The sequence below is a fragment of the Elaeis guineensis genome, chromosome 12 (genome assembly GCF_000442705.2).
Source record: "Elaeis guineensis isolate ETL-2024a chromosome 12, EG11, whole genome shotgun sequence".
In the NCBI taxonomy this organism is placed as follows: Eukaryota; Viridiplantae; Streptophyta; class Magnoliopsida; order Arecales; family Arecaceae; genus Elaeis; species Elaeis guineensis.
The window spans coordinates 84887311-84903001 of record NC_026004.2 but is presented as its reverse complement, the minus strand read 5'-3'; the positions used below and the strand labels follow the sequence as shown (position 1 = coordinate 84903001).

At 37.5% G+C, this 15691-nt stretch overlaps 1 protein-coding gene across 1 annotated transcript in view; it reads right to left on the bottom strand.

Moving 5' to 3' along the window:
• LOC105034130 (lysophospholipid acyltransferase LPEAT2) overlaps positions 1 to 15691 on the bottom strand; it is a 46524-nt gene that overhangs the window by 3566 nt on the left and 27267 nt on the right. The gene's annotated exons all lie outside the window — the stretch shown is intronic.

The following is a 15691-nucleotide window of genomic DNA, read 5'->3' as shown; positions in this document are numbered from 1 at the left end:
GTCTTGGAGATGAATAATAAAGAAAGTTGCACAGAACCTGTTTATGTCAAAGGTACAGGTTTACATCTATGCTACAAATAATCTGATCGGCTAAAACTCAAACAATTAATGCATAATGGAAACAAAGGCCTTTTATTAACATCACCTGATAGGCAATGAAGATGGCATTCTTATCTCATTCTGGTCTGGACCCATGGGTCTTTAACCCAAATTGGTTACATGATCACCTGAATTTGGTCATATTGCTTGTTACTCAAGCTTGCTATTGCTTTTACTCCCACATGATAAAAACCTTTATCCTTAAAAGGAAAACAACACAGCAGTTGCCATATCCCTTCCCTTCAACATTCTAGGACACAACTTAAGAGCGGCATGATAATAAAACAAAGGATGTACTATTTTTCATGTATTCTTTTTGTAGTGTTAGACTATAATCCACTTCTCTAGGCTACATTACTTTGCTAGGTGTCATATTCTAAGCATTAACATTGTTTGCTAAATAGCAGATCAAGCAAGTCAAGTGTTTCCAACGTTAAACTCTTAATTCCTAATGATAATTGTAATAAAAAAATATAAAATACAATTGTTTAGTATAATATACCGATAAGATTTAATCTAAGAAAACTGTAGTTGCAAAAAATGTGAAACGATACTTGCATGCATCATGTCAGCTTCAGTGCTTGGGGATGGTGGGGACTTGAGGACAAGGGGCAGAATGGAATTGGGTTGGGTTTCAGCAGCGAATGGGAGTGAGGTGGACAATGAGAAAGTTGGGCTGGTGAAAAGAGTTGGCAAGGGTGGGGATGGTTTTGGAAGAGCAAGAGAGCAATGTTAAATAAGGGTTGTGAGAAGGGGAGGGCATTTGACCAACACCAAGGCAACTAGGATTGGGTAATTAAGGATGGCATCATGATTGATGATGTGGGTGTTAATGTAGTGGTCAAAGACATGTTAATGGTGGACATAGAAGATTGAATGGCTGGTGGTAATAGGTACAAGGATGTTGTGATGGCATCAGCATAGCATTGCTTGATTGTAATAGGAGTTACGATGACAAAGTTGGGGATCACAATTGTGAGGTAAGGAAATGGTGGAAGCATGGAGACTATCTAGTGCATTGTGATTTACTTCCCAGTGATCCATTTGCCTATAATCTTAGAAACTCAATGAGAATATCGAAGTGAAGCAGATAAAATTACATTGCAAATCAACAAAACCTCTATCCAATGATTGCTGAACTATCCCAAACGTTCGGTTTGAAGCATGCCAAAACATATCAGTGGCAGATCGGAAAAGTTCCAACATTCAAAATGAGACACCGATAGGTGGGGGGAGGGAGAAGGAAAGAGAGTTAGAGAGAGAGAGAGAGCCTCCAAAGGGCCATTACACCCATTGGAGGGCCAGTTAGAAGAGGGAGAAGGAAAGAGACGAAAAAAGAGGGGGAGGGAGGGAAGGAGAGAGGAGAGGGAGAGAGAGCCGCCAGAGCGCCAGAGGAGGCTGATCGAATGAGGGATATCAGGTAAAGTTGGTAACGCTATTGCCGGCTTCATCCGACATTGCAGAAATATAAAAAAATTGGGATTAAGTGAAGTTAGCAATGGCGTTGCCAACTTCACCCGATATCCTAGCAAAAAAGAAAATGAAATAGAGGCTTCCACCCTTGTTTCGATCGGCATTCTCCGACCCTCTAGCGGCCTCAACCGGCCTCCGAGGACTCTCTCTCTCCCTCTCCCCCCCCTCTTTTTTCCTCTCTTTCCTTCTCCCTCCCCCCTCCTCACTGGCCCTCCATCGGGCACAGTGGCCCTCCAACAACTCTTCCTCCCTCTCCCTCTCCTTTCCTCCTCCCTCTGCCTTTCCTTTCTCTCATTCTCCCTCTACCTTGTTGTGTTGGTTCAAGCCTAGTATAGAACGGTACAAGGGCATACCGAACCATGCCATGGGCCAACTTGTTTGGGCCCTAATTCGGCACAGTGAACCTTGCCTCTATCTTTGTCCTTGCTTTTCGATCCTTACCTCCAATATATACTATCTACGTGTGCCAACGTCACAATCCATTCCAATAGCATAGCCAACATTTCTCATTCTAGCATCAAATTGTCAACTATCCCATCAACCAACACCTCCCAAGCTCTTCATCAAGATTTTTAATTATATTATATTGTATCATATCATATCATATTATATTATATTGTGTTATATATTCATACATTTATTTTGGAAGGGAGGTAGTTTGGCATCACCAAAGTCAATATGTTGTGCGCAAATCTTGTTTGGCTTAGCTCTATTTATAAATAAAGGATTAGATGATCCCAAAAAAGTGCTTGTGAGAGGCTGTGCCATCATCTTTTAAATCTTGGAACTTCCACCTCTCTTTGTATAACTTCAACTCCATGATGTCCCAAAGCAACTGCAAAACCTCTATTCTTAAGCTGACCCTATTATGTTGGGAAGAATGCATCATAAGTGGAAGAAGTGATATTGTGATGGCAAATAGGCTTACATAGAGAAAACATGGAGAAAAAGAGAGTACATTAAAGGAGCCAAGTAGATCTGCTTTTCTATCCATCCCCACCTCCTCACCCTCCCCTTATTCCCCCCCCCCCCCTCTCTCTCTCTCGCATGCAGGCACATGCACAAATGCACAAATGCACACATGCACATGCACATGCACACACATGCACACACACACACACACACACACTTCATTTCCTAGTTTCTTTATTTTCTCATTTCTTTTTTCTACTTACTAGTTTTCTATTTTCCAATTTCTGTTTTATTTCCTCTGTTGTCTATTTTCTTTCTCTTAATTTTTCTGCTCTGTTTACTGTTTTACAAAATAAATTATCTCTTTGCATTGTTTCTTGTCTAGTTTTCTGTATTATGTTTTCTTTCCTGTTTTCTCTCTGATTCAGGTTTCCTTTCTCTTCTACCATTTTCTTTCACTGATTTCAAAATTCTTGTATTTCTATTTGGTTGTTTATAAAATCTGGCTTTAGTTTATTATGTTTAGATCAATGGTTCCCAGCAAGAGGTATACAAAATTTTGTCATTTGACTTAAACAATATAACATTTTAAATTCATTTATTGTTAAAATTTGTGTAATTTGACACTTCAAATTCTGCTTTCATTTATGTTTTCACATTGCTATGCTTATAAAATTGTGTCATTATTTTTTATTAGCACTATCTAGTTCCGCTTCTGCTATTTCTTATTTTAAATTACATCCACATTTGGATTCTTAATCAATAATTTAATCGGTTTATGCATTTTCTCTGCTATCATCTGCTTTGTAATATTTATTTGTTTGAATTGAATGTCCTTTGATCTGAACCAGAGATTGCATCTCCGGTTTATGTTTTCCATCAATTACCATAATCTACACATTTATTATGGATGGCAATGGAAAATTCAACTACTCAGAAACCCAATTTGAAGGAGCAATCTAACTTTGAATGCCTGCATGTGTCCGATCCATAAGTAGTTCAATTTTGCAAGGCTGGGAAGTTGAACTACTATGAATGACATGCGCCAAAGAAGGAGATCAAATGCCGCAATTTATTGGCTGTTTTTCCCCACTTTCAGCAGGCATCAATGTGCCAATCCATCTGCTGGTATTTTCAGCTGGCATAAATAATATTTAGTTGTGCTCATTTACCCAGCTTTGATGTATGGTTGAAGCTATCGGACAGTAGTAAAGTGTCCAACTCCTCAAAATAGAGAGCTTATATGGAGGACTTAACGACAATGACATGGATGCCCTTGCAAATCAAGATTCTCTTTTGTTTGATGAGCAAATAAATAAAAAAAAATAACATTTAATAAATTTCTTGCGGAGTTGCATGCAGGAAATATACTTAGTTGTCAAGCAATCGTGCATCTCGCAAATGAAAATTGTGGTGTTGCTTGAATTACTCAACGAGATGGTGGAATGTACTGGGGCAATATTGATGTTCTAAAGGTAAATGATAATGAAGATAACTATATATTGGCTGGATAGTAATTTTTGCAGTAGTTTCCATTTTAAACAATTTTGTAGCATAGTTACATTCAAGGTTTCAAATGCCAGCCCATGCCTGTCCATGTTGGATGATATGCATTACGCTGGCTTTAACGGGCATTCAATTGAGTTGGCATTGCACTGATCAATTATATTTCCAATATTTTTAACTGAAAAAGAGGTATTAAGTCCTTTAATTAATCCTCACATGGTAAGGATTTGCTGGCAAACCACATGCATTTGCCAGCATACCTACTGACAATAGCACGTAACCTTGCTTTCCTTTATGTCGGAAAACTTTGGGAAGATTTTCAAATTAAGAGGGCCCTGAAGACAGTAATTACCCGACTGGCTTTATCTACCAATCTTTTGGGGTTGTAAAATTATGAGGAAAATAGAGTTGATAATGGCGGGTATTAGTCATTGGCAATGTTATTCTACACATTCAAATGCATTTACAAACAAAAAACAACTTATGTAGCATTTCCACCTTCCAAAAGTAGTTGAGTAGATGCAAAGGACATATGGCTCTGAAATCATATTGAAAACTTTTTTTGGAGCCACATTGTATTATTCTTAAGGTGGTGGGCCCTCTTATTTTGGTTCTTCAACTCAACAATAATGCAAAGAAACCAGCCGTGGGGAACTCACGCGAGGCCATGGATAAAAGCCTAGACAGCTAGAATAGTTGGCAAGAATCATGTATAAGAATGAAGGGAAGTACAAGGAAATCTTTATAATCATCAACTACAAGATGGGCCTACCAACTACAATGACTTTGCATGTGGCAGATGTTAGATGTATGCCCTAGAAGCCAATTAGGCCGACACATGTAATCTTTCTAAGGACATAATTTGTAATTTTGACTTATTAATGAAATAAAATTGAGTTGATTTTTTCATTCATATTATACAATGTGTCTATGAATCGTCCAGTGAATTAATAAGAGTATTGACACATTCTCATGAGTTGAGAATTTGAGACATGTGTCATTAATGATTAATTCATAAATTGCTCCCGATCGTTGGATCATCACGGAGATGGTAATTGATCCAGATAGAGTGGTGCACAAATCGCTTCCTTTTAGGATAGATGGATCTCGAATCTACAGTGTGGAGACACTGAAGCAAGAGTGCAGGTGGTTGTTAAAGAACAAGGGTACCAAGTATGACCAACACGAGTAGTCACTTGGATATCTACCTTCTCATCAGTGACATACTCGATGCTGCAGATGCGAATAATTCTGACCTGCGGTGCCTCGACCATTCATAATAAGATTGCTATAGTTTGATTACACCATAACTCGATATCCTAACCATACGGATTCTTGAGGTGTATGTTGGTTGCAGTATGTACATTGTAGGAATAGGATGTGCACCTAGATGGGATATATCGACCTTGATAGATAAGGAGAAGTCCTATATGGGTCATGACATGAGTGCTGAAGTCTATGGCCACGATAATGTGAATGATGGAAAAAAAAATTCATAAGATTTCACCAAGAACTCAAGTCGATTGAATCTAGCATATGACAGAGATGAGGTTTGACGAGTGATCTATAATCTCAGTCTCCTCGAAACTCACGATAGAAGAATCGAATCACACAATAACTGCACCTAGAGGTTCATTCATTCAGTTTTGCTGGATTGCCACTACATACTACTAAGAGTCACTGATGGCTTGTAGGATCAAATGAGAATTATTTAAATGATCAATAATTCTCAATTGACTGAATTGAAAGGTATTTCAATCTATTAAAAGAAGTTTCAATGATATTGATGATGGAGATCCCAATATATCTCACTACCAGACAGAATTGAACCAATAGGATCGTACACAAAGAGAATTGATCTAGGATTGTGCAATTGGGCTCATGTGGTTCCAATTGGGTTGAGATCTATGAAATCCTATTGGATTTAAAAATACCATGCTAACACATGGTTAAACTCAATTCCTTTTGAGACAAAATCCTTATAAGATGGAGATTGGACCAAGTCAAAAGCATACAAGATGGGGCGCCAAGAGTTGGGCTCCCATCTGAATTAATTATGAAGGAAATGGGCTTGTGCCCATTTGGATTAGACCCAAAGGGGCGTCAACTGTTGGCGCCCCCTTATCTTGTGCGACAAGATGAGGAGAGATGGGGCACACGCCCCATCTGATTTGTGCGTGAGAAAAGAGGGAGCGGACGGCCCAAATTGATAAGGAGGCCAAGTTTGGCGAGGATCAAAAGTCCTTCTAGGTTAAGGCTTTAAATGAGTCATAGTCTGAAACCTATTAGGAATCCTTTTGGGTTTATTTAAACCCCTTAAGATGAGATCTCTAAATCCTAACTTTGGAGAACCAAAAGGCACCCCTTCTCCTTAGCCTCACGCCCCCTCCTCTCTCTCTCCCTCATGCCCAAAGGTTGGGCGTCTCACCTATCTCCACACCCAAGGTTGGTTGGGCATCCCACCTCCATGCCAAGAGAGTTCTCTCTTCTTCTTCTCTTGCTGCAAGGTACATGCTGATTTCTTGAAGAAGAAAATCAAGAGGAGCATCCTAAATCCTTCCCGTGGATACCTGTAGAGGCCGGACACATATGCGGCTCTTCAAAGAATCCGAAAAGATATCCACGATCATCCAATCGTGATAAATATCTACCCGTGCTAAGATGAAGATCTAATCTTCATGGTTATGTTAGATTACCTTATGTTTTGATCTTAAGGACATGATAGATTTAGCTTTAAGAGATGATCTCAAAGAAGTATGTTAGATTAAATCTCTTCCACTGCATAAATTTTTTGTTGATCTAGCATGCATGTCCTAAAATTTTCTTCAATTGGTATCAGAGCCCAATTGTATATATCATGTTCTTAAAATCTAAAATTCAGATTAGATCTGAATTTTTATGCTTTCAATTAGATCTCATATTCAGATTTGAAATTTTATGTTTATCAATTAGATTTAAAATTTAGATTAGATCTAAAATTTCTATTTTTAATTAAATCTGAATTTTTAGATTAGATCCAATTTTCTGTTTAATTAATTCTAATTTTTGTGCTCCAATCTAAAATTTAGATTGGATCTAGAATTTTTAGATCAAAAATTTTAATTAAAGATCAGAAATTTAATTGATAAACTTTGGATTAATCTAGGATCATCCTGACATAAGGTTATCTACTGGCATAACGAAATATGCTGAAAGGTTGTCTAGGATGATAAGAGATCAAACCCTTAATCAAACATCTAAAATTTTTTAGATTGGATTTGAAATTTTAGATTAAAGATCTAATTGATAAGTTTTGGGTTAGTTTAAGATCATAGATTGTCCTGATATAATGCAAGTGATGTTGAAAGGTTATCTTAGGATGATAAATGATGAGACTCTTTAATTAAAAGTCATCTTTTTGAGAAAAAGAAAAGACTTAATTAAATTAAATCTGATTATGAGATAATCACATTGTGTTTTCATTGATATATGTAGTGATCGCATTGAATCACTACGACCCTTGGTGTAGGATGTATCATGAATACCATAAATAGTTGCAATTTCACAATCTATGGTGAGGAACCAAAAGCCCAGCCCGATTTGAAATAGGTTAACCTATTGGTGTCTAAGACAAATGCATTAAAAGGTAGTTACTTAATTAGAACTGTTGCATCTGCACAAGCAGCCTCCCACTAATCTTCACTTGGCCAATTTGGTTGACCTAATTCTATTTTGGAATGCTTAGTGTTGAGTTCACCACACATTTGCATTGCACTGAGTCTGATCTTGATGAACCAAGACACGATCTTCTTAGTAGATCCAATATAATTGTAGATTTATATACGATGTAAATAAATAATTGAAACCTAAAGAAGACCTAAATTAAATCTCCTCATAAATATTAAATCGAGCGATCTTCCACCGTTGTAAAAATGCAAGCCCTTCCTGATGTTAATTGTTCTCGATTAGATACAGTGGTTCAGTTGCATTGAAAAAATGCAACCACTCTATTAAGCATGAGATACTGCGGAGTAGAGATGTGGTTAGACCCAATAACCATTAGGTGAAGGTTTCAATGATGACTTCACTTTCACAAAAATGGTAGATCTTATTTAATTAAAAAATGAGGTCAATAACTGTCAGGTGAGATTTCGGGACTTAAAGACCGATGACCACTGCAATTTGCTTGAGAAGCATTGGTCAAGAGTTGTCCACTCATTAGTTGACACTGCCAATAACTGTCAGATGAAGTGGTGTACCAATCGATGGGACCGTAGTATCCACTTGAAATCTTAATCACTGAGGTTTTCGTTTCTCCACCCGAGTGTCGGAGATCCGAGAAAATAGTGGGAGTCAAGTTTGTCTTTAAAATAAAATCCTAAAACAAACTGAAAGAAGTCAAATACAAAATCTTCTCTCCGTAGAAAATGTCTGCTTCCAACCCAATCGCTCATATCTTAAAGACCAATCGATTGATTGAGCCTAATTTCAAAGATTGGCTCCAGAACTTGAAGATAGTCTTAAGTTCCGAGAAACTAAACTATGTACTTATCAGAAATTCCCTCCTTGCCAACTCATCCAACCCCCGATCAGAGGGCTTCTCATGAAAAGTGGTTGGACAATGACAAGAAGATCCAGTGCTACGTGCCGGCATCCATGTCTAATGAACTTCAACACCAGCACAAGGATATGAAGACTGCCAGGGGCATACTGACTCATCTACAAGAGTTGTATGGTGAGCAAAGCCGTGCAACTCGCTACGAAGTATCCAAGAGAATCTTCAAGGTGAAGATGCATGATGGGCAGTCTGTCCATGAGCATTGTTTGACAATGATCAAAGACATAAAGGAGCTTAAGAAGCTCGACATGTCCATGGACAAGGAATTGCAGATTGATCTGATTCTGTGGTCCCTTACTGATTCATATGCACAGTTTATTGTAAACTACCGTATGAATAAGATTCAGTGTACCAAAATCGAACGGTTGAATATACTGATTACTGCTAAAGGAACTTTGAAGAGTTCAAGGAGCACTAATCCTAGTTGTGGAGCGGACTTCATCTTCCAAGAGAGTCTACTGAGAAGAAGTTCATAAAGCAGAAAGTGGAGAATAGGCTGAGGAAGTTCCCAAGAAGAAGATCACAAAAAAAAAGAAAGTGTTTCCACTGCAACAATGACAGTCACTGAAAGAGGAATTGCCTTGCTTACCTGATGAGCCTAAAGAATAAGGATGGCACACCTTCTAAAGGTATGTTTGATCTACTCATTATCGACACTAACCTTATAGTTTCTTCTACATCCAGTTGAATTATAGACTCTGGTTCTAGTGCTCCTTTATGCACTTGTATGCAAAGTCTTGAGGATAGTAGAAGGCTGAAAAAAGAGAAATGACCCTATGAGTCGAAAATGGGGCAAAAATTGTAGCTGTCTGTGGGGACCTATCCTCTGCGACTACCGTCTGACGTTAGTTTAATTCTTAAGGACTGTTACTATATACCTGCTGCTAGCAGGAATTTGATTTCTGTTTCATGTTTAGTACAGAACTATGTAATTAATTTTCATAAAGACTATTATACCATTTATTTTGAAAATAAAATGGTTGGAAGTGGCTTTTTAATAAACAATCTCTATTAATTACATGTTGATGTGCCTGTGAATGTTATGGAGCAAAAAATGAGTGCCATAGGATCTAAAAGACCAAAAGATGAAATTAACCTAAAATATATATAGCACCTTAGGCTAGGTTATATAGGAGAAGAAATGATTAACAGATTGGAAAAAGATGAGCTCTTGGGCTCATTAACATCTGAGTCCATATCTGATCTGTGAATCCTGCCTTCGAGAAAAGATAACCAAGCTGCCCTTTGTGGGACAAGAGAAAAAGACCACTGAAATACTTATCCTGATACATACTGATGTGTGTGGTCTATTTGATGTGCCGGCCAGAAGAGGTTATCTCTACTTTATCACCTTTACCGATGATCATTCACGGTACGGATATGTGTATCTTATGACACACAAGTCTGAAATCTTTGAAAAGTTCAAGAAATTCATAAATGAAGCAAAAAAATAAATTGAAAAATCCATAAAGATTCTTCGATCAGATCGAGGTGAATATCTTAGTAGAAAATTTCTCAGTTATCTCAAAAAATATAGTATAGTATCACAATGGACTACACTTGGAATGCCTCAAATCAATAGGGTTTCAAAATAGAAAAATCGAACGCTATTAGATATGATTCGGTCCATGATAAGCTTCACTGACATTCCTATATTTCTTTGGGATTATAGTTTACTTACAGCAAATTATTTGTTAAATAAGATTTTCTCTAAAACCGTTCCTACCACACCGTATGAGATATGATATGATAAAAAACTGAGTCTGGATCATGTCAGAATTTGAGGATGTCCGACCCATATCAAAAGACAACAAATGGACAAGTTAGAAGCCAGATCTTTGAAAGCTCATTTTATAGGATATCCTAAAGAGTCTTTAAAATATTATTTCTATCTCCCATAGAATCACAATGTGATTATGAGCCGATATGCCATCTTTTTTGAAAAACAGTTTATTCAAGACGAAGGTATTGGGAGACAGATTAGGGCTCAAAGAGTCTTTGAAGAACAATGAATTTCAGAACCTATGAAACTTATTCAACTAGAGTCAATACATGCATCTCTTCCACCTCATAGATCTAGTAGGATTTTTCATCCTCCTGAGACATACTTAGGTATCATCACAGAGGATGTAGAGGAAATATTTTTCGTTGAAAATAGAGTACATGGAGATGACCTCAAGACCTATAATAAGGCGATATCAGATATTGACTCCGAGAAATGATTAGAGGCAATGAAATCAGAGATTGACTCAATGCATTCAAACCAAGTCTGGACCATAGTGGATCCATCAGAAGGTATAGTACCTATTGGGTATAAATGGATCTACAAAAGAAAGATTGGTTCGGATGGAAAGATAGAGACTTTAATGCAAGGCTTGTAACTAAAGGTTATAATCAACGCAAAGACATTGACTATCAGGACACCTTTTCACCAATAGCTATGTTGAAGTCCATTCGAACATTGCTTGCCATTGCAGCATATCACCATTATGAGATATGACAAATAAATGTGAAAACTGTTTTCCTAAATGGATATCTTGAGAAAGAAATCTATATGGAGCAGCCTCTGAGTTTCACGTCCAGTGATGGAGATCACAAAATTTGCAAACTACAAAGATCCATTTATAGACTTAAGCAAGCATCTCCAAACTAAAACATCCGTTTTAACGAAATGATCAAATCATTTGATTTCATTAAAAACTAGGAGAAACCATGTGTGCTCAAAAAAATCAGTGGGAGTGCTGTCACTTTTTTCGTACTGTACGTGGATGACATCCTCTCGATTGAGAATGATATTTCAATATTGACCTCAGTCAAATTATGGTTGTTTAAAAAATTCTCCATGAAAGATCTTGGAGAAGCATCATTTATTTTAGGGATTAAGATCTATAAAAATGGATCTAAAAGAATGCTAGTCCTTTCACTGAAGATGTATATAGAGGAAGTGCTGAAAAGGTTCAGCATGAAAAACTCCAAAAAAAGGACTTGTGTCCTTTAGGCATGGAATTTATCTCTCCAAAAAAATATGCCCCAACAAATCAGAGAAAATTGAACGCATGAGCAAGATCCCTTATGCTTCGACGATAGAGAGTCTCGTATATGTCATGCTATGTACACGACCTGATATAGCTCATGCTGTAAGTATTACTAGCAGATATCAGTCGAATCCAGACAAAGAGCACTGGACATCTGTGAAATATATTCTTAAGTACTTGAAAGGACTAAAGATATATTTTTGATCTTTGGAGGAGATGAGGGTGCAGAGATATACTAATTTAGACTTTGTCTACTATTGATGATCAAAAGTCGATTAGGCAATATTTTCTTATATAACGATGGTGTTGTGAGTTAAAAAATTTTCAAATAGTCTGTCATAGTGGACTCCACCATAGAAGCTGAGTACATCGCCGCGTCAAAAGCTGCAAAGGAGGCATTCTGATTCAAAAAATTTATCACGGAGTCGGATGTGATGCCACAGATGCCATTCCACTCTATTGCGACGACAACGGTGCCATAGTCCTAACTAAGGAGCCGAGATCTCACCAGAAGTCTAAGCACATAGAGCAACAATTCCATCTCATTCGCGATTACCTCAAAAAGAAGTATATTGAGGTACAGAAAGTAGACACCACTGACAACGTGGCTGACCCACTGAGCCAGCAAAAGACTGAAGACCACCTTGAGAAGATGGAATTTAGATTTATGACCAATTGACTTTAGTGCAAGTAGAAGATTATTGGATGTATGCCCTAGAAGCCAATTAGGCCCACACAAGTAATTTTTCTAAAAGCATACTTTATAATTTTGACTTATTAATGAAATAAAATTGGGTTGATTTTTTCATTCATATTGTGCAGTGTCTATGAATCGTCTAATGCATTAATAAGAGTAATGACACATTCATAAAAGTTGAGAATTTGAAACATGTCATTAATGATTAATTCGTAAATTGCTCCCGATCGTTGGATCATCACGGAGACAATGATTGATCCGGATAAATTGATGCACAGATCGATTTTCTTTAAGATAGATGGATCTCGAATCTACAGTGTGAAGATCTTGAAACAAGAGTGCAGGTGGTTGTTAGAGAACAAATATACCGAATGTAACTAACAGGAGTAATCACTTAGATATCTACCTTCTTGTCAGTGACATACTCGATACTGCAGTAGTATGAATAGTTCTTTGACCTGCGGTACCTCGACTATTCACAATAAAGTTGCTGTAGTTTAATTATATTATAACTCGATCTTCTAGCCATACGGAACCTTGATGTATATGTTGGCTCAGTAGGTTCATTGTAAGAATAAGATGTGTACCTAGATGGGATCTATCGATCTTGATAGATAAGGAGAAGTCCTATGTGGGTCATGACACTGAATTCTGAAATCCATAGCCATGGCAGTGTAAATAATGGAAAGAAGTTTTCATAAGATTTCACAAAAATCTCAAGTCCATTGAATCTAATATATGACAGAGATGAGATTTGACGAGTGATCCATAACCTGTCTCGTTGAGACTCACGATAGAAGAACCGAATCAAATGCACCTAGAAGTTTATTCATTCAGTTGTACTGGATTGCCACTACATATTGCTAAGTGTCACTGATGGATTGTGGGATCAATAAAAATTATTTAGATGATCAATAATTCTCAATTGGCTGAATTGGAAGGTGTTCCAATCTATTGAAAAGAATTTTAATGATATTGATGATGAAGATCACAATATATCTCACTACCAGACAGAATTAAACCTATGGGGTCACACATAGAAAATTGGTCTAAGATTGTGCAATTGGGCTCGTGGTTCTAATTGGGTTAGGATTTATGAAATCCTATTGGATTTAGGAATACCATGATAGTACATGATTAAACCCAATTCCTATGAGACTTGGAATCCCTATGAGATGGGGATTGGACCAAATCAAAAGCATGTAAGATGAGGCACCAAGAGTTGGGCTCCCATCTGAATTAATGGAGGAAAGGGCTTGTGCCCATTTGGATTAGACCCAAAGGGGCACCAACTGTTGGTGCCCCCTTATCATGTGCGACAAGATATGAAGGTGGAGAGATGGGGCGCTTTGGGTCTAATCCGTTGGTGCCCCCTTATCTTATGCGACAAGATATGAAGGTGGAGGAGAGATGGTCTTTGGGTCACCAACTGTTGGTGCCCCCTTATCTTGTGCGACAAGATATGAAGGTGGAGGAGAGATAGGGTGCTTTGGGTCTAAATCCGTTGGTGCCCCCTTATCTTGTGCGACAAGATATGAAGGTGGAGAAATGGGGCACACACCCCATCTAATTTGTGCGTGAGAAAAGAGAGAGGGGGTGGCCCAAATTGATAAGGAGGTCAAGTTTGGCAAGGAATCAAGAGTCCTAAATTAAGGCTTTGAATGAGTCATAGTCTGAAATCTATTAAGAATCCTTTTAGGTCTATTTAAACCCCTTGAGATGAGATCTCTAAACCCTATCTTTAGAGAACCAAAAGGTGCCCCCTCGCCCTAGCCTCACCCCCTCCTCTCTCTCTCCCTCACGCCCAAAGGTTGGGTGTCTCACCTATCTCCACGCCCAAGGTTGATTGGGCGTCCCACCTCCATGCCAAGAAAATTCTCTTCCTTCTTCCTTCGCTTGCTGCAAGATGCATGCTGATTTTTTGAAGTAGAAAATCAAGAGGAGCATCTTAGATCTTTTCCGTGGATATCTGTAGCGGCCGGACATGTATGTGGCTCTTCAAAAAATCCAAAAAGATATCCACGATCATCAAATCACAGTGAATATCTACCCGCGCTGAGGTGAAGATCTGATCTTCATGGTTATGGTAAATTTATCTTATGTTTTGATCTTAAGGACATGATAGATTTGGCTTTAAGAGATGGGATCTTAAAGATGCATGTTAGATTAAATATCTTCCGCTGCAAAAAAATTTTGTTGATCTAGCATGCGTGCCCTAGAATTTCCTTCAGCAGATTACTAATTAAACCAAGAATTCTTTTATTAAAGCTAAAACCTGGAGTTCTTTGAAGAAGTTACACAGACTACAAGTATGCATGTCAAATTAACTAATATTATTGAAATGGAAAAAGAATCCATATTGTTAATTTTAATAATAAAGAGGGTTGGATGAGTATTCCACTAGCTGTAGGCAAGATCTTCAGCTATAAACATTGAAAGAAAGTTCCTGCGTTATGACTTCCTTTTTACTTTATGTATTATATAACTTGTTTGTTTACAGTCACACAACTGAAAGGAGGTATTTCTACAAAGGTCAGCTCCTAATTCACAGCAATTATCAATAAAGTTCTTAAAGGTGTATTGCCATTGCCATTGACTCCATTATATTAGAAGATACTGATGAAATTGGTGATTAATTGAGGATATAGTTGTAATTTTTGGAAAAAGTGTAGAAGACAGTTTGGCATTTGATGATGATAGCTTGACATGGGGTGCGCAACTGCAATGGAATTGATGAACAGGGACTAGATCTTAAGCAAAATCAAATAAAAGACCTACAGATTCAAGTTCACAACCAGATAGAAGAGGTTATAACTTAAAGGACACATGACAAGAATGAGGATTATCAATTTGTGGTTGATAAAGTGATGAGAACTTGAGTGATAATTATGGCGATGATTTTTAAAGCTACTCTAGGATATTTAATCATCTCCCTTTTGACAAGGTTTTCAGTTTTTGGTGAAATGGATCAGTTTTGGCTGAGACAAATTTGAAACTGACCGAAATGTTTTTCCTTTCAGTCGGTTGTAGGGGTTTCACATGGTTTTAGTTTCATTTGTTTCCAACCAGTTTTTGGCTGAAACTGCCCTTTTTTTTAATTGTGGTAGGATTGCTGATAAAGCGTCACTACCCTCTAATCTGATTATGAGGAGACTTTAAGAAAAATGTGTTAGAAAAAACAATTTTTTTGCATCTAATAGGCATCAGACTTCTTCTAATCTATCTTGCTGACCTAATACAAGAATGATTATGCTATTCTCATGTCTCCTGAGGAGATAATAGATGTTTCCATCCAAAGTTTGAGGTATCAGTCCCTTAAACAACCTGAATATTGATATATTTGAATAAAAGGTTGATGTAGCTTTTATGATT